General features: G+C 41.9%; 1 long non-coding RNA gene across 1 annotated transcript in view; it reads right to left on the minus strand.

Moving 5' to 3' along the window:
• Positions 1–2,996: 2,996 nt before the first annotated feature.
• Positions 2,997–20,730, minus strand: part of LOC112844112 (uncharacterized) — a 53,657-nt gene continuing 35,923 nt past the window's right edge. Inside the window, exon 4 of the long non-coding RNA XR_003216710.1 lies at positions 2,997–3,353. This is a non-coding gene — a long non-coding RNA (uncharacterized LOC112844112). The remainder of the gene's footprint in view (positions 3,354–20,730) is intronic.

Genomic DNA, 20,730 nt, shown 5'->3' on the forward strand with positions numbered 1-20,730 from the left:
TATTTTAGATGTGCATTTACCCAAAGCTCGACAGCGAATTAGGTGCCAATTTATAACTTTTAAACATCTTGTAGCAGCGGCACTTAAACACAGGTGTTTTATTTCCATCCTCACTTATCATCTTGAGTGCGTAAATGGAATACTTGAGGTATGGGATGCATCCAACCATAGTGGCTGCTTTCTCTGTGGTTACTTCCATGGGTTTCTCTAATCTGCACAGTCATTGTTAGCGTGGTGAATGTTTTCCTCAAGTCGTTTCACTCAAAACAAAACTAAATTCTCCAGGAAACGGTGGTTTGTTTATTTGATTTTGTCGCCAGCGTCTCGAGGAGAGAGCTAGTAAGGCAAACTGCTGAATATAATCGCCCAACTGTTTTTAAATCAGGTAATGAAATTATCTTTTTTTTTTTTTTTGCAACTCTGTAATCTTGGAAAAGCAAATAGTCTTCATATGACTAATATAAAGCTGACCCAAGGTTTCCTACCTTAGATAATCAGACACACCTGTGTGGCACAAATGGCTCTGTGTGTGTGTGTGTGTGTGTGTGTGTGTGTGTGTGTGTGTGTGTGTGTGTGTGTGTGTGTAATCAACCCTAGGGGACTGACTGAATCCTTCCTGCCCATGACGGAGACGCGCTCCAGTGCAACGGATGCAAAGCAGGATTCCCGAAATCGCAATTTCCCTGGATTAGATGTGCACCGAAAGAGAAATGGAGCATCCGGACGGCTTTTATTGGTTTATGATTGCCCTTATCCTAACTACATTAACCTCCTGATTGCTTGAACCGACATTATTAGATGCTTCCATTGGAACAAAAGGAAAACAGGAGGAGGAACAAATAGAGGCTAACAGGCAATCACGACCACCGGCCCACGTGAAGAATTTAAGACCAATGACATAAAAAAAGAGAGAGCGAGTTACAGAAATGAAAAGGAGAAGAGTGAGAGAAAGACGACAGGAGGAGGAGGAGGAGGAGGAGGGAGAGGAGGGGCGTTCGATGGTCGATTAAAGTGCAATTGTGCAATTTCATTCCTGTTCCAGCACAATGAGGAATGAGATTAAGCTCAATTTGGACCTGTTCAAGAGATCTCCTCACCTCTGTCTGAGGTGCACCGTGCAGCACACACGCGCACCAAAGCACACATACACACACCTACACACCCCTGAAGCCCCTCACCATGTCAGCACCCCTCCAGGGAAATCAGGCGTCTGGAGACAGGTCAGCCCTGGCCCATGTATATATTCATGGGCTTAATCTGGCATCATTTCTCTCTGCTGCCGGAAAAAGAAATGTATTTAATTTACACAATCCCCATTTGGCCCGCTCACCAAGGAAAAACACATAGGGAAAAGTAGGCTCATAGTCGGGGCTTCACCCCTTCTGCATAAACTAGTTTGCAGTAGTGTGTGCATATAGAAGTTCCTGCGTATTTGCAAGTGTCTGTATTCTGTATGTCAGCATGCATAGCAGTATTTTGTCTGTGTATTGAAAGGAGGGGGGAAAAAACACATCTTATCATATTCCAGACCTGTACAGTACACCCAAACAGTGGCAGCTGTGCTAGTCAGTTTGAATGGGAGGATGGGAGTTGTACCCAGCAGATGCTGTGTGTGTATTAAACAGATTAATTATTAAAAGATGCTTGACAGATGAAAAGTGGGTCCTCGGGCTATAAAGGAAAATGTTTATTCTTCTGCCATAGACTGTAGTACACTTAGCTTCTGCTCTCAACTTATCCAGCGCCTCAATGAAAAGAGTAAACACTTTCTGTGCTCTGTGTGGTTGGAATCACATACATAATCATTTGAAATGGCCGCCTGGGATAAACCTTCAAATGTGAATGTGTATTTAGTGATTGGGGTGAAATGTGATTAGCGAGCAGCATTTACGTATGTATGTATGGGCGTGCGTTTGTGTGGAGTAAGGTAGCCTGAGGAGAGACCCAATCACTGTTTTTTTTCAACCCTGCACCTAATCAAGCGTCAGTGTCGTCACCACCACATGTTAACTTTCTCTCCCGTCTTCCAGCATTTTAAAAAAGTGCTACAATTGTAAACATTTCCCTCTAATATGTTGTAACGGGCATGAAGAGCGGCTCTTATGATTGGCTATTATGTTGAGTGAAGTTAGCTCGTTACCTGTGACTTTTGCGACTGTTTGCAGTCATGCATTTTATTATTTGGCCTCTTAAAAACAGCAGGAATTAGTTCGTATGCAAAGCCTTGAGAGAGAATAAAGCTCGAGGTAATATCACATTACTGTATTGTGCATTTTTTTATCTTCTTTAATGCTGCGTTATGGTAACACCATCTGTATCTGTTTATGTCGTGAGGAGTTTTCCATTAGCATTTATAGCTCTAATAGGAGAAAGTCTACACAAAATATTCAATCTAATTTTTTTTTACTAAGGAACTTAATAAAATTTAATAATAAAGGCATGATTTGCATGTAAACTTTATCTTCAAAGCAAAAATAGCTGTAGCTGCAAAAGTACTAATAGTCTGAGTAAAATCTAAATCCATACTTGAATACTGGAAAAGTCAGAATTGCTTTTGGCCGCATGCTTTTTTTTTTCTTTAAAAACTTTGAGTATAATGAGAGAAAGTTCAGCTGAATGACAAAGTTGGTGTGAGGCATCTATGATAAATAATGACAAAGATGCCCCCTGTCACAATGTGCAATATGCCAGGACATGAGGTAAAACTATTACCAGGATTACACATTATTATCCTATTTTCTATTTTTGAAAAATGTTGATTTTCTATGTCACTTTTAAGAGTCATAGCACAGTGTGAGGCCGGAGCAGAAACACATTAACAGACAGTCAAACTCACGGTACTGTGTGTTTACAGACCTGAATAAAACTCCAAAAATTTGATGGCTCCAGGTTATCAAATGAGATAATCTGAAGCTTTCTTGGTTGTGCATAGAACTGTGTGCTCTGTGTGATACTGTGATATCTAATTTTGTCTGTTATCCATCAATTTGTTGTGCAATTAAGAAAATAACTCTTTGTCAGATAACAAAAACATTATTAGGCCAGTTCTGAGCAGCAGTGATTTGCCTTTCTTATTTTAGACATCAAGAGTGCAACACATTGAAAGAGAGCCCCAGGAGAAGGAGAGAAGATGGGGGGATGTTTGCAGTTAGACACATCTGTCTGTGGCACAGGGAGGAGGGAGAGTGAGATACCACCTGCTCGTTCCATTTCCCCAGTTCTTGGCTCCATGTAAATAGGTGACAAATTATTCAGTCTAGGATCTGAGCATCCGAGCCCCTTCTGAAGGTGGAGGCCAAGAAAAATGGACCGGTTATCCTCCCAGCATCCCTTAAAGATGGCTCCACCTTTGCCTGCAAACACACACACACACATATATATACATAAACGTGCAGAAAGAAATACTTTCTCCCCATCCCCCATACCACACACACACACACACACACACACACACACACACACACACACAGATACACATATAGACACGGGTTGCTGGGCCCCCTGTTGCCTCATCTGTCAGCCCCTACATCCAAACCAAACACACACACACACCAACATGATGCACTCACACACACTCCCTGGGGAGAGGGTCTCAGATGCAGATCATCAGTATTAGCGGGTGGTTGAGGGATTAGTATCCCCCTGCAGTGACCTACAGGTGTAGCCCTGGGTTAGAGCAGACACTTATCTTCCTGAGCATCGCTGGGCCCTGACCCCTGGGCCTTCGCCAAACACACCTCACAGGAGAAACAGCGCAGGCAGACAGATGGGGGAGGCGTCGCAGTGTATGGGAGAGTTATAGGGCTTGTAAGAGAACCATGCACACGTTCAAATCAGAGGCACAACTGTGCAGACATGTATGAATGGTTTTACTCACAAATACAGTATTCATCTATATTTTCTAACCTGAAATTGTCAGTAATTTAAAACTACTTCTACCAAACCTAGACCCTGATATGGAGAGATGGAGAAGTGTGGTGAAGGCTGTCAAATCCTTAGTGTGTTCAAACCAAATCCATTACAAAACAATATTTGAAAGAATTTAAGTACTAAAACATTGGTCAGATGTGTTTAAAAAAAAACAATGAAATCGACGGCCTTTTATCCTTGCAGGATCTCATCACTTTCACCCTCATTTCTTTGCGATACACAGTCCTACTTGATGATGTTTGTTGCAGCAAGTGTCTAATCTCGAGCTGACAGATCAGGTGGTAGTTGTCCTCCACCTGCTTTTTTCTTCTGGTCTGTAATTCTATTTTTTTTCCACATTCTCTCTCTTTTTTTTAACCCGATCCACAAATATTACAACCCGGCGCTCTTTTTTGTTTTTTTCCTAACATTGTCACGACGGATGAAACGCTTCGGCCAAGTGTGCCTTTTCAGTCTTCCAGCTCTGATGTTACTGTTACTATTTCCATTCAATTCTGCTTTTGTTTTTGTTACTGTAGTATACACTGTAAGAAAAGGAATAATTAAGAGCTGATTAATTAATGTATCAATGCTTTATGTCTCAGTTACAGCAAATAAAGCAGAATAAAAAGTTTCTGACTGTCAGGTTATGAAAAATGACATTTGGCAGGTGTTTCTGTTTTGTAATAAACCCCTTTACAATTCTTTTTATGTTTCTAATAAATCATAAAGGCAGCAATAAATGTTGATCAATCATTAGTAAGGAGTTTTAGTCATCTAAACATCATAAGTTAAAGAACTGTAATAATAAGCCGCTCCACTGCTTTTCCTGTAAGAAGAAGTCGTAATATCCAGCCTGTCTAAGGCAGTTTAAGCCATCTGGCAACCTAAACACTGTCCTTGCCATATTACTATTTTATTAAGAATTCAAGTATGATTATTTACAAAGCGTGGCCTGGAAATTCATCCTCATCTCTTCCAATTTTTGCCTGACAGCATAATTGACAATATAAGTTATGTGCAAGTAAGCCTAAAGTTACTTAGCAGTGACAGAAGAGCAGCATGGGGGAGTTGGACTTTGTGAGGGGCAAACTTATAAATAATCCTTTTTATAAATTAATTAGCATTTTTTACTATTGTGGGTTCTAAACCGTTTGCTTTCTTCCATTTGTTTGTTTCCCTCGCGTCTTTTCTTTGTCGTCTTCTTGTAAGTTATCACGTTTTTGATTTAACGCAAGAGAAAAGGATGGTTTGATAAACAGACAAAGTCAAAACAATGTGAAGATCGAGGTAGACAAGCAAAGGGCCTTTGGTGGTTGACGCTCATGTTTTGCTCGCTCTAATATCATTTGAACCTGGCTTGTGTTGTTGCCTCCCGTCGGACTCGCCTCATTCTGTTGACATTTTGCTGTTATTTGTACACTGCAAAGCGGTCCATTTTCCCTGCATCAAAAGTGCTTTTACGCGTGTGTGTCAGGATGTCTTTGGTGCTTACCTTCAGCTCCTGTCAGAGAGCGAGAGCAGGGCCTGTGCTCAGGAGCAGAGGGGGGAAGGCTGCTTTGTGCCCTAAGCGTTTTTAGTGAAGGCGAGAACTGGCTCAAAGGCTGTCAGTGCACATGCAAACACACATCAATACACACACACACACACACACTCACAGCAACAAGCAGTGTTTTCGCTCTCAGCTGCACTCCCAGTAAGAAATAAGTGTTTGAAATGAACTCTGATTCATAAAGTGCACATACACACAAGCATGCGTGCTATGCTCATTACACAGGTATCTTGCCTGTGTTCGTCTTTCTCAAAGGCTATAGAAACATGAGGGAGGTGAACGCAGCCCTGATCAAAGGATCTGGAGTTAGGACTTAGGACCTGACAAAGGAAAACAACCCACAGTGTGAAACAATGTGTCTGCAGCGAGAGCAGTGTAACAAATGACACCGGCGTTCTTTATGAAACCACAATTACGAAAAGCTGTTCGCATGTCTTCCTGTGTCGCATTGAAAGTCCACCAGATGGAAAATGCAATCTGGTGCTCCGAATGGCATTTTTAGTTTTGGCTGGTACTGCGGAGAAGGACAACAGGGTCAAACTTGCACTGTGAACTCAGTAGACACAGGGAATTTCTTTCATTAGTGGGCTTCTTTTAAGATTGCAACCTCATACCTCTCATAATAATGATTTATTGTTATTACTATTGTTATTCAAGACATGAAACAGGAAAAAAAGAGACATAAAAACGTAGTCATGTATGACGTGCGATCCAAAAGTCATTAAATTAAAAACCATTCTTGCATTTACAGGCTGCCTTCAGCACTGCTGTTGTTTTTTTCAAATGATTCCCTGGAAGTCCCGTTATGACATTTTGCTCTTGAATGTCTGCGGTCTCATCCCAAAGCTCGAATTCTGTGTCAAACAGCTCTGAATTTCGTGTGGAGAACCGTTACTGGAGAGATGAGTTTATGACACTGCAGTTTTCAGCCGTTTTCCTGAAGGTTGTGTATCAAGTGGGGAATGCAATTAGGAGCATGCTCATTATTTTATTCAGAATTCATGGGGTCATGCACCATGAATCTGTCTTCCTGTGTGAGCCTATGGTTCTGTGGTACATTCAGCAGAAACAAATGCACACAATGGAACAGAGAAGTGTTTGACCACATCGACACAACTCTTAAACTCCAGATTAGTTAATTTATCAATTTCCCAGAAAAGAAAAACATAGTGTTTTATCACACTGGAGAAGATCCAGCAAGCATTGCAGACCTACTGGGACTTCAACAGAGCCACCTAAAAGCAACACCTGCTACTGTGTGTCATAGTTCAGGGGATGCAATAGGGCAAATGGACACATATTTAATTCAATTCATTTCAATTGGGGGTGACAGGAAGGAGACAGGACAAAAGAAACGCTGTGGAAGAGAGCCAGAGATTAATAATAACTGATGATTAAATGCAGAGTGCTGTATAAACTGACTCGAAAGAAAGTCAGTGAGACTGGAAAGAGGTAAGTGAAGAAGAAAGCCTCAGTGCATCAAGGGAAGCCTCCAGCAGCATAACTCTGGGGGGTTCAGGGTCAGTCTGATCCAGTCGTAACAATAAATAAACAAATAAATAAATAAAATTTAGCAATACAATAACATAGCAATCTTGTTGCACTGATTTATCTTTAACAAGAGTGATTAAATATTATTTTTTAAATTATTTATTGATGCCTAAAAGTGCTAGTAATTAATTATACTTGAATAGATTATATTATTGTTTTTCCCTGTAAAAATGAGACATATGGACTCCCCCACATTCACACACACCACACAATAACATATTGCTGTTTCTTCTTGATGGCAGAAAATATAAACACATTGCTGTAATTCCGTACAACATAAAATGCTCTATCTACAAAGCAAACAGAGTTTCTTTAAATCGGCCTGAAAACTCTGTAAATTCAAAAGACTACAAGTCTACTACTTTAAAGTTCATTTTCCAATTGGAGATGTTGTGAGCTGTAAACTCTAAATGCTTTTAAAATATATGATCATGTTTATTTGCCACACAGTGAAATGTCTTGACCAATTCATGCTGTGAATAAAAGCAAATGCTTTCGCTTCTTTTTGCAAAATAACTTCATTATAGGCATTGAAAAGTTTACCTTGATATGATGTAAATATTTTAGATTTTTCATTTGAATTCACAAAGCTGTAAATTATTTGGACAAATCACACTGATCAAACAACTTTAGGTTCTGCAGACGTTTTCCAAAATCCTCCCAGTCTGAGGATGCAGAAGGGCCTGGATCACAGATGGTCCCAGGAACACTGGACACACTCTTCATAATGTGCCGCTTTATTGCTTGTTCAGCCAGCAATTTTCTTTTGAACAAGATGGCATGTCCCTTGTACTCACTTTAATAAAACTTTAAATGGGAACATCTGCACTGTGGCACTTGTGCTCAATGCAGTATCCACATCTCCTCATCATATTCAGATAATCCACCGATGCTGAGATCATTGTAAACTAAAAAAGTAAAATTTTGACCAACCCCCTCAAGAGCCTGTAATTTGAAATATTTATAATTTATGTAGTGCAAAATATACAGCTTGTATTGTAAGGTAAAGACCCTACAATAGTACAGAGAAAAACCCAACAATTAGACAACCTCCCTGTGAGCACTTGGCAACTGTGGGAAGGAAAAACTCCCTTTTAACAGGGAGAAACCTCCAGCAAAACCAGGCTCAGTGAGGGGCAGCCGCCTGCCACGTCTGGCTGGGGGTGAGGGGAGGGAAGCAGGACAAAAGACATTTTCATAAAATTTGTCAGCATTAAATTAAAATTTTAAATGTCTTCCATTTAAATCAGTTGAGTCTGAGGGGAACAGGCGGGGATGTTTTTCAGATTACGTTAATTTTACATTAATGAGCCAAAAATAATCGCATTACTTTTGTTACTCAACACATGGAAAACAACTCCAAGTATCCTTAGCCACAAGTCTAATAGAAAAGAAAATATTGCAGACTGTCAAGGAGTCGGGTTTAGAGGTCTTTACTGACTTACAACACCTACTTTAATATGCTGATGATGGATGAGGGTTGTGGGAAACTAAGAGCGGTAAAGGATACATGCCAAGTGTGTTCTCAAAATGTAGGGAAAAAAAGCCTTCTGGCAGGAGGCAACAGTTCACGTAAAGCCCTCTGCAGATGCTAGTTTTAACAAACTACCTGACATCCTGGGCGTAGAGCAGCAGGTGTAGTCGAGCCGAAAAAGAACAATATACAGATTTTCTCAAGTAAATACTTGAAGCTCCTCCAAGTTAGGCCGCAACAACCGCGGATGTGTGCTTTTTTTTCAAATTCATTTTGAGGTTTCAACTATGAAGTAAGTACCTGCAGACAATCCAAAACCCAACATTACGTATGCAAAGAGAGTGATTTACCCTCCTCATTCCAAGTAACATGTGCCCTGCCTGTGGAATTTGGGATCTCAAGCATTTCTTCCCAGCGAATGACAGCAGTGTACCCCTGGTGTGTTGGAGGCTGCCAACCACTAAGCAGTCCTGGCATTCTGCAGACAAGCCAGACTTGTGGTTGTTGTTTTGCTCGCTCCTTCTCAGTCTTTGGCTGCAGGCAATATGCAGAACACAGACAGCTAGCCTGTTCCCACACCACGGTTCAGCACTGAAGGTGCTCATCCCAATACCCCAACTCTGGGTACATTAGCAGAGAATGGATCTGGGGAGCAATTTGAAGATGAGAAACAAAAAGGAGGAGTTGAGGAAGAGAGAGGTTTGGTGCAAATACTGTAAGTGCGTGCTTATTCATATGTATGAAGCGGAGCAGGAACGTGGTTGAATACGAGAGGAATCTGTCACATTAAAGACTCAAACTCACAGTGTCAGAAATATTCTTAAATCACTTTCTCTCCCTCTGTACTTTTCTTTTCCTGTGCTTCACTCCATGCTTTGGTTTCTGCTGTCAAGAAACGGCTGACCACAAACTCAAATTTTCTCATGTCATTCTCCACAAAAGGAACGTTCTAGGCTATGTTTGGGTTTCTTGGTGAGCCATGGGCATTTGTGACTCAACCTAGCCATCCTCTCTCATACTCTTTCAACTCAAAGTGACAGAGAAGACTGAGTGTTGTTTGAAATTACGTATTTACAGTAGTGGCCCACTAGTTCTCACCACAGCCTCTACTTATAATCTGAAACCCGCCTTTTAAGAACATCAACATTTAAAAATTAGGTCAAATATTTCCTAAATATCCTTATAATTTGTACTTATTATTTGTCAGATCTCCAGCTGGTGTGTTGTGTCTGACCTTCTGACTAGCTAGTGTACAATAAGCCTCCATTTGTTCTGATCACTCGCTGTTTTTAGCTCCCACTGTGGCTCGCCGCCCCCCCTGGCCTGACTATTTGGTCACTAAGCTCAGACAGACTGAGGCCTCTCCAGCCCAGCCCTGTTCATATATGCAGTTTTAATTGAGTGATAATGACGAGAGCTTGTCTGAGATGAGGTTAACAGGAGTGTATTAATTTGAATAGGACCCTTTGGATTATCCCCGGCTCTGAGCCCTGAAAACGGGCTGCTGTGCCGGCCACGCAGAGAACAAGACTACGCTGCATTTCTTAAAGGACCACAGGGCAACATAAGGGTCATTAGCATGAGATGCAGACCCGGTGTTTATGTGTGTATGTTTATGGCTTCTTTACTGTTTATTCACTCTGACGTAAACTTCCAAAGACTAAAGCGCAAAAAGTAACAATTGACAGGTCGCACTAATAACCAGAGGGCAAAGATAAAAATCTATATCTCTCAATCATGATGTAGATTTCTATCTTTTTTCCTTTTTCTCTGCCCGTCTGTCCCTCTCCCTTTCTTTCTCTCTCCTCCACCATTGTTGTTATCAAATGATACAGTTGCTCAAGCGCAGCGTTTGAATCCTAAGGACCTCTGGGAGCAGATTTGTCTCCACCAAGCCCCTTCTAACGGGGATTAAGAGGATTAAAAACCATAAAATGACCCCAGCGCCAAGTCCCCAGAGCCAGGCCCAGCTTGTCTCAGCCGGGCCCAGTAAGGAATGGAGCCCAGGCCGCAGGCCTGCTTTACCAACGGCCCCTTAAAGCTCCCTGTTAGCATGACAAAGGGGAGAGCAGTCCCCTGATCCGCCAAGGGGGCAGTACAATAGAGTGGCTGCTTTCTCCGCTGCTCATTTTCATGGAGACAAACAGCATTACACTTGGCAGTGACATTGTTCTAAACTCCAACACGGAGCCCCTCTTTCTCTGCGGAGCTCAAGGTGTCATATTAATTATTTAAATCTAATGTGGATTTTCAGCAAGGGATCCCTCCAAGGCCTTACCCGCAGCCAGAAGGTCTGGGATCTGCATTCGTTTGGTTAATTAGACCTGAAACCAAGCTTTGATCTCGACCAAAATCGGAAAAAAGGGAAACTTCCAGAATGAATTATTTTAGCCCTAACCTATTTTTTCAATACAGTTCTTTCCTACTCATTTTCATCCCCTTTATAATGTTGTGAACACAAATGTGTGTTTGTCACCCTGCGTGTGTTAGACTGAATTAGAGTGCACAAAGAGTGAGTTTAGGGTTAAGGATTTTGCAGTTAACCAGCTTCATAAGGTCAATGATGAAGGTAATTGAAGGCCACTTTAATCCACTCAGGAGGCCTGACAGAACCATTTACTCATGTCGTCTCACTGAGAAGGTACAGTTGGACTCAGATGAAAGAGAAAAAAAATACAGAGGAGAAGGTAAAGAGAACAAGACAGCAGAGGCTGGGGTGGTCTGTCTCTCTCTCTTTCTCTTTCACAATCCAGTTTAAACATGCAAGAAGTGAGGCGTTAGGCAGGGAAAGACGTAAATGTATTGAGCCTGGAGACAAACATATTGATTCGAACATTTTGTAGCACAAACAACAACAGAACAATTCAACTTTGAATGCTGTGCAGTGAGAGGTTCACCACAGCTTCAGATAATTTTGATTTCAACAGTCTGGTGGAAATCTGAGGTCAAGAAAAGACCTGAAGGCGGCTTCATTCAAGTTCGACTAACGATGAAGCCCAGCAGCAACCACAGCAGCAGGGAAATGTAAAAATATATTAGGGAGTGGATCGTGGCATTTCACTTGGCTAGGTTTAAGTTCTCTCAGATGCTTTTAATAATCTGATTGTGAGGATGGGTCACATGGGAAGTAGGTGTGAGAGATAGGACAGTCACTAAAACATGCATTAAGCTTCCCATTGTCACTGTCTGAGATATATCTTCAGACAGCTCTCTCCACTGGATTCCATGTCACTCCTCTTTGAACGGCCAAATTGACATGTTTATGCATAATTGAGGCTTGTATTATGATAAGGAGAATGAGGGGAGCGTTTTTTTTCCTCTGAAAGTAAAAGGAGGATGAGCGGGGGGATGGGGTGGTGTCAGAAGATCTAATGGGGGAGAAAGAAGAAGATGAGTTGCACATTGATGGGAAGAAAGGATAGCTGGGCTCAGCTAACAGGGAGAACTGCAGGATCTCCTCACCCAGCCCACCTGCATGCTGAGCTCTTTCACTTATACTGGTCCTCAATAAGCTCTCGGGACTATGTGAATTCAGACGCCTGGTCTACGGGGAAATTAATTTATTCTCCTGTTAGAGCTCATAGCTCAGACCCCGAGTCTCCACAGCACTGCACACAATAAATGGCGAGATGAGGATGAGAAGAGATGTAAAAACATGACGATGAAAGACAGCAAATTCTCTAAAGTGGTGTCTAAAAGGTAGCTGCCACGTTTGGACTACACTATACACAATTCATGTCTTTTAAGATGGTTACTGTGCTGGATAAAGTTCTCCAAAATATCAGCTACTTACCTCCAACGTTATGTTATGACATATTGTTTTTGAGATTTCTATTACCTCATGCAATAAAAATCACCTTGTTCCATATAAGGTTAGATATTTATATATATAAGACAATGGAAATATTTTACTTACTAGAACTTTTTTACTAAGTTGTCAGCAGTAAAATGTCTTTTTTGGACAGTGTGTCCCATTGTTGTGGATAGATAAAGTAGCCTATATAGTTTGCTGTGGGCACCTGCAGCTAAGAAGATGGCATTGGTTATCCAGCCCCTCAAGTCCAAAGGTCAACATTTCCTTGGGCATGATACTGAACCCCAAATGCATTTCGAGTGTGAGTGTGTGTGACAATTAGAAACTACTTAAATGCATAGAATAAAGCGTTTTTCTACTCTCCCGGCGTACTCAAAGCACTCTATACAACATACATTTTGTGTATTATAACATGCCACACACACCCAATCACTTTCTTCTAAACTTAGTGCTCCCCAACTACATTCATACTCTGATGGATGCATCGGAGAGCAACTTGGGGTTAGTATTGTGCCCAAGGATACTTGACATGCAGAATGGAGGAGTCAGGGATCGAACCACTAACCTTCTAATCAGTAAGTGACCTGCTCTACACATCTTTGTACAACCGTTAGTGATCCCTTATGTGTCAGGAGTATCAGAACAGTTGAGACACATTTTCTCCAAACACCACGTCTCCATGGCTTTCAAACCCCAAAATACACTACGGCAAAAAATTGGTGCACTCCAAGGATCGGGTCCCCCCACACAAACAGAGTAAACTAGTGTACGCTGTTAAGTGCCAGGAGGATTGCCAAACAACCTCTGGCGAAGCGGATGGCACAACACAGAAGAGCTAACTCGTCAGGCCAGGACTCTGCAGTCTATTTACACCTACAGGCCAGTGGACACTCTTTCAATGCTAAGGATGTACACTTCCTGGACAGGGAGGAACGCTGGTTTGACCGGGGAGTCAGGGGGCCATTTACTTGAAGAGGAAAAGACCATCTCTGAATCGAGGAGGGGGCCTAAGGGTACATATTTTACCATCAATGCTGTGATTACAGGCATTCCCCAACTCTAAGTGAATGGTACTCATGACCATTGACCATCAGTGGTCATGAGAATATTAATGATCGTGAAACTGGATTCACTTGTTAGTCAGTGGTGCTGGTTTCAGTCATTATGAAAATGTACTGTTTATAAGGTTGAGGAAACCTGCAGTCAGCTGAGACTGAAGAAGTCACTTGGATGAAACGTTTCTCCCACTGAAAACATCACGTCCAGATGAACAGAATCAATTTTTTGGGTCATCGCTACACAGTTTTAACAAATGGTGTTTTTCTTCTAAAATCCCCCTGATCTAAAAAAATCTGTTGTGTACCATAATCACAAAATCAATAGAACCATTTTAAAACATTTGCATGCCCCAATCTCACTTTTACTTCTCAGTATATTTAGGATTAAGATGATGTGCAGTTTGATGTAAATTCCTATCAAATCCTGAAATAATATAATACATTTTGGATCAGACTTGGACATTTTGCCCAGCCTCTACGCAGCCAATTTAACTTGCTCTGCTTTGGACCGTTTCTCAGATGTAGATCAAACTCACGCAACAAATGTGTCTCACTCTAATCTCCCATATTTTACAAGCGACAGCCTCTAACCCATGCAAGCGCGCACACACACACACCAGCATGTCCACGTCCCCGCACACACACATACAAACGAAGACTTAATGACAGTGAGTGAGATAATCACCCGCCTCGCCTGTAGCACTGTGGGCTTGAAGTTGACCCCCTGCCCCAAAACACATACACACACGCACGCACACACATACACGTCCACAAGTGCACACGAGCAGCGGGGCCCTCTCCTCGGGCCCATTCGACCAGCCCTCAATGAATACAAAGGATTGTGGGGATTAGCCAGACATTTGGTCGGGCATTGTTCTGGCCCACTAAATGAGGTTTGGCCGGTGGCAGCCGGTACAGGGGCCGGGTCCTGCGTGAAACTGAAGCGGAGGCAGCGGCCGCCCCTCGGAGGAAGAGTGATAATTACCTCTTCCTGAGAGAGATGACAGCTTTGGCCTCTGCATCCCTGGATCTTGGACATTAGCAACTGAATAGAGAGCTTTCATACTGTATATCATTTTAATCTTTCATGTTCAGATCCAGCAGATGGCTTATTATTGGCCTGGGTTAGGAGGCAGCTAGGGAGACAAATGGCCCGTGTCTCTTTTAAGGAGGGATGCCGGGGAAATGGCATTCATATAGGGCAAGAGCAGCGGATAATTGTATATCTGGCTGTTTGGAGGTGCAGTGCTGCTCACACACTGCCAGCCTATAAATCATAAAACTATTAATCTTAGACAAATCCCACTCGGAAGGCTTGACGGAGGGCAGTATGTTTGGAAAAATGAGATCCATCCAAAATATGAAGAGTTCCTATTCGACGTCCGTGTTAAGTATTCCGACGTCCTCGTGCAGCTGAATACATTTTAATTTGTTTACATTTACATTTAACCTTGCACCACATCAGAATACAAGATGCACGAGAAATCCCACAATGTACTGATTAAAGGATTGTCTGGTCGTCTTATTATTCAGCTCACATATAAATTTCAAGTTACTCTCATTGCTTTTTGTTGAGTCTTTCATGTATTCAGATCTGACCGCTGACTTATTTATGTTGTATGAGTTATTCATTATTTGATAATAAATATTAAGTGTAGATTTCTGCAGGGTGGGGGGACTGCACTGCAGGACACAACTTTTCACGGGATCACAAGAACAAGTCAGTAGCATAAATCAACAGACAGTGGCCAGAGAAAATGCACAAAAAGTAATAAAAGTCTAGAACTGCCCAGTTTTATATGATTTGGTAAAGCATGTGTGTGTGTGAGAAGTTCAACATCTGAGTCGCATTACATTTCAATGTACTTTGCATTTAGATACCACACTGCATCTCTGTTACTGTCTCTCTCTCTCTCTCTCCAGCCTGCTGTCTCTCCATTGATATCACCCATCCAAAAAGAAACAATACAGTTTCATCTCCCGCGCTGACAATGATGCATGAGCCTGATGGAAAGCACTTTTCAGGTGTTGTCATTATAAAGCCATTTTTTTCCACTGGCCCCATGTGAAAGAAATACAAAGACAGGGCCCAAAGTGTAATACTCTAATATCTCTGAAGCTTTTCATTGGCATCTGTGGAGCCTTGGCTGCTGGATTGTCTCCTTTTCAATTACCTGATCTTTTCAACTTGGTGGGAAATGAAAAATGTGCAGCGCAGTTGGAGCTCTGGAGCGAAAAAGCCTTCGCTCCATTCACTCTTTCATTCTCTCCCTCTCCAATCATCTCTCACACATGTTCGACATGCTCTGCTCAGTGCGAGTGTGTCTGCTGGAGAGTGGGCACAGCCTGCTCAAAATTAACCCCGACTTGTGACTGTAAACGGTTAAAAACCAGCCAAATGTCACACTAATTTAGTGTTGATGCTAACCACAGATCACAGTTACTGCTAATATAAGAGCATCCAAACATTATGATTAATGGTTTCATTCATTCACTGTGACTTTTCCTGGTTTGAACATCAACTGGGTCACCTCCAATTTCTGACTTCACTCCTCTGTCCAGCTGCATTGCTGAAGACGTTGTGCAGTTCTCTGTTTATCAAGACAAGCTGCTCTAATGCTTTTCACTGACATAGAGTTGGGAAAGAGGAAGAGGAGGAGGAGAAGCTGGTTATTAAAAATACGATTTGCCAAATGAGTCACATTAAAGTGAAGGTTTGGAGAGGTCCGAAACAACATCTGCTTTGAGCTCATCCTGATATCCTGATTACATCAGTTACATCATGTGAAGTCAATGCAATGATAAAAAGTGTACTTCAGCAGGCCATCACTTTATTAACAGGCTAACAGCTATTACAAATCAATCACCACCCACAGCCACGCCTTCTGCTCTAAGAGTTGTTTTTATTTTTTTAGGCAGAGAGGGATTTATACGACATATCATACACTTTGCAGGTGCAGCGAGCACATGAAGCACGGTGGCTTACCAACATCAGAGCATAACAAAATGCTTAACAAATATTTGGCATCAGATAAAATAAAACAGGTTTGAGAAAATAATCATTGGTCTTTTTTCAAAGCGTGCTCTCTTTTTTTGTCTTGTTTTGAAAGCTGCATAGTACAAAAGTCCTAGCCATAGAGGAAAAGAGCAGAGTTTACACCTCTGCAATCCACCACCAAAGCAGCGGCATGCTGATTAGGGGCAAATAAAGTGAGCAACATTTTTTTTGATTGTTTAAAAGAAAAACAAAACTGCATGAAAAAGAGCCTCGCTCCCTGTCTTGTCAGTGTTCCCTTCAGAAACAGCAAAAGATTTGAGTTTTCAAAGTCATATGCAACCACAAATGTATTGTCTTTTAACTGTGTCTGGAGTTCAAAACCTTGCCTTCAATCATGGCAAAGTGAATTCACTACACAGGCTGTACACAAGCAGATGTGAGGGGAGAGCAGCTCGGCCTACTCTCCGTGGAACTGCCGTAGAGGGATGAAAAAAATGCAGCATGCTCGCAATAAATAGCAACATCTGATAAAAATGGTACAATCATTATTTTGTTTATGAATTCCTAATGACTATCCCAACAGCCTCATTGTGGCTAACCAAAAATAAATAAATAAACGCATTAAGTTCTACTTAAAGCAAAACAAAACAGGTCGGGAACAAACAATTCAGCCAATTTTGCATATTGGTAACATTTTTTCTTCCTTTTTGCTTTTGTTCATTCCTGCTGAAGCTTCTGCCTTCACAAAACATTGCTCAAGTTAATTCAATACCAAACAAGTGAATTTATTTTTACTATATCCTCTCCCTTGTGACTAATTACTGTACAACTGTGAATTTCCCAACTCTGGGACTAATAAAAGCTATATTATCGTATCTTAAGAGATGTTTCACCCCAAGACAATAAAGAGGGTCATGGAGCTTCCTTACAATAAGCCAATAAATTTTACCTGTATCAAATAACATTGCTGTGGGAGTGATCTGGCTGATAAATCCTTAAGCACACAAGCCAGTTATCCATCTCCCACTGCGTTAAGGTTAACTCCCACTGCACAGGGTTGAGGAGATCTAAGGGACAAGAAAGCATGGAGATGTCTGACTGGCCGGCCTGCTCACTGGCTGAGCTGCAGGCTCAGTTTTCAGTCTCCTGCATGCGAATCATTAGAAAGCGGCACCAGCAGGAGCTGCAGGGTGTCTCTGGTCTACAGAGTGATCGACTGACAACTCTGAAACAGTGCAGGACCGCTGAAGAACGGCAGACGGCAAGAAGGAAGAGAGCGAGAGCTAGCTGGGGCACGCCTCATTAGCACCATCCGAGAAGTAAGGGGAAGGGGCAGTGTAGACTTCCCACTGACCTCTCTGTGACTGGTGATGTCATCAAAATGTTCCCATTTGTGACTGGGACTGTGCAGGGATTGAAGGGTAACAGCTGGAGCAGGGTTTGAGTCGGTGACCCTCTAATCATGAGTCTGCAGGCCTACCACCTAACAGTCACAGAGAAGTGCTCAATCACATTCAAACGGGAAGAACACAGAGTAATCATACCTTTGCAAGCTGTGCGCACACACACAGACACACACATACCTTTCTCTTATCACACATTTGTCAGTTGAGCTTTACTGTGAGGACAAAATCAAAGGCTGATTGGCATATGACCCCCTGTCACTGGGAAAACTATGACAGGATTTTTTTTAAGTAGAGCATAGTCAATATAGTTAAAAGACAAAGCAACAAAAACACACATGTATACATACATTCATTATATATACGTGTATAGATGGAAGGAGGTAGGTGTGTGTGTGTGTGTGTGTGTGTGTGTGTGTGTGTGTGTGTGTGTGTGTGTGTGTGTGTGTGTTTCAAGCATATAGGTCAGACAAGTCTGTGATCTGGAGCCTGGGAGGGGGCCACATGTTACCAAAAGCACAGAGCAGGTGTTCTAATAATTGTCCTCAGATCAGCTGACAACTGTTGCTCTCAAAGCTCTGCAGCCTGTGAAATGAATGCTGTGTGTCCTTTTAAGTATTTCAGTCATCATGGCTTCCTCTGTCTCACGGCCTCTACAGCTGACAGTTGCCAATGACAGAAAACTGTGAGTAACATAATAACAGCTACCTAAAAACACACAACCCCTTTCACAGGTGAAGAGCGGTCAGGGCCAAAGCTGCTACATGTCTGAAGGCTGAAGCTCTCTGGTGAGCGCCAGCTTCTCCATTATTCACACTACTCGCCTCCACCCATGGCCCCTCTTTGTGCAATGACAGCGCTGAACATAGACAGTGTAATTGCATCTGACTGAGCCGTGCCAACTGTCCCATTTGATACTGGCCCTGACTGAGACTCCTCACTCAGCTCACCAGAGGTCAAGAGGTCGACTGACGCAGAGTGGCACATACAGACCGTCCCCAGAGCACGGCCAGGTGACGGAGAGATGATACCAGATGAGAAAATGAATGTATGCAGCTGGTCAGACAGAGGGGAGAAGAGACAGACAGGATGGGTCACAAGGGTGGGGAGGGCGAAAGTGATTGATCGGATACATCAGCAGGTAGCTATTTTGGGTTTTAATTAACCCTCCAAATACCACAAGTCTACACAAACATGCAACTAGATATATGCACACACAAGTCTCTGTGCTGTCCCGAGAAAAACTAAGTACACTTAAATACAGCCCTTACTGCTTCTGTAGGTATTCAAAGGGTAAGTAACTGCCAGATGCTGCTAATCAAATGCACTTGATTAGTTGATCATAAAGTGTGGGCACCTCTATAAAAGCACAAGTTTGGGTAGTTTAGCCTGGAGCTTTCATCCGTGTGCTAACACAATCTCACAATCTTACAGCAAATTCACCAAAGGTCAGACCCTGCAATGCTAAGGGAAATTTCCAAAACACAGCCAACTGCCAGTGCTATCCCTGAGGCTCATAGTAAACATACCTATAGCTTCGATTGTTCTAAACATTTTCAGAAAAATGTAACACCTGACCTTTGACCTTTAGGTCAATGTCACTGAGTTTCAAACTCATCCTAGATTTTAAGGTCAGAACACCGATGGTATCAATTTGAAGCTTCTACGTCACCTCGTTCTCGAGTTATCACATTTTACTTCAGTTACAAGCTACTAAATCCATTATTTTAATCAAAATATCTGAACCAAACCTGATGCCAAACCATCCAATGATTGTGAAAGCATCTACTTAAAGAGCAAAAGGGTTTATTTCATTCTACTGCTACCAGGTAAGTTAATAAAGTTCATCATCTGGGCAACATGAAAGTTTGCAAATTCACTATTTATCGAGGTACAGTAGTAGACACACTGGGAAGAATAAATCAGTGTAGCTTCATTCTGTCTGTGTTTTTTTTTTAGATTCAGATCAAATATTTTACATTGCATTTATTAGAGAGCCTCCTCGAAAAGCACTGTTTATCACTCTAATTACCATTTGGCTATTAAGTACAACAATAGTACACAGCGACTTGTTTGCAATGCAACTAATCCCAGGAGCAGCACGAGAAGGAATACTAAAGTGTTTGACTTACATGAGGTCAGCATGTTAACCTTTACTCTGTATCAATAGATGAGGCCCGCTGTCCCGTTTGATACAGGCTAAAAGATTTAAGCTTTAAAGTGTTGAACTGTCATCCAATTAAGATTCAGATTATGTGTTTGTTTTATGGTTATGAGATGTAAATATAATCAGGAGCACATCTGTTATTTCTAAATCAATGCAGTTAATGTAGATGCAGGATTTTTGTTTTGTAGCTTTTCACACATACGCACGCACACACATTTCACCCACTACTGTGTAGCTCCAGGAGGCAGGTTGGACACATCTTGGTGTATATCTTTATCAAAACTGAGTCGTATTACCATAATTGTCAGCTTTTTACTGTATCTTGTCTCTTTAACATCATTTTGGTTGTATTTTTAGATCTGCAGCCTGCTTGAGATTCAACACTGCTAATTAAATAGACAGAGATTCACCATGCCAAATAAACTGATGTCTTTTCCCGGGAACTCTGCAAAGACTGTCAGATGAACCTAAACACTCAGACAAGCACAAATATACAGAGATGTAGAACGCGTCCTGATTACTGCTATTGTCACAGACTGACCAGTGAAGTCGTGAGGAAGCTTAAAGGGATGATTACTGAAACAGTGCAAAGTTTACCTGTCTGATAAATAAAGACAGCAGGAGAATGTGAGAGGAATGAAATGTGCGTAATTGAGTGTGTGTTTCTGTTTGTGCATGTGTGTGTGTGTGTGTGTGTGTGACTGAAAGAGAGAGAGAATCAGTGAGATAATGACCTACGTGATTGATAATCGATGGCCTCCCTCTCTTCTTGTCTTGTGTTTCTGTTCTGGGGTTGTGTTTTAA

The sequence above is a fragment of the Oreochromis niloticus genome, linkage group LG16 (genome assembly GCF_001858045.2).
Source record: "Oreochromis niloticus isolate F11D_XX linkage group LG16, O_niloticus_UMD_NMBU, whole genome shotgun sequence".
Lineage (NCBI taxonomy): Eukaryota > Metazoa > Chordata > Actinopteri > Cichliformes > Cichlidae > Oreochromis > Oreochromis niloticus.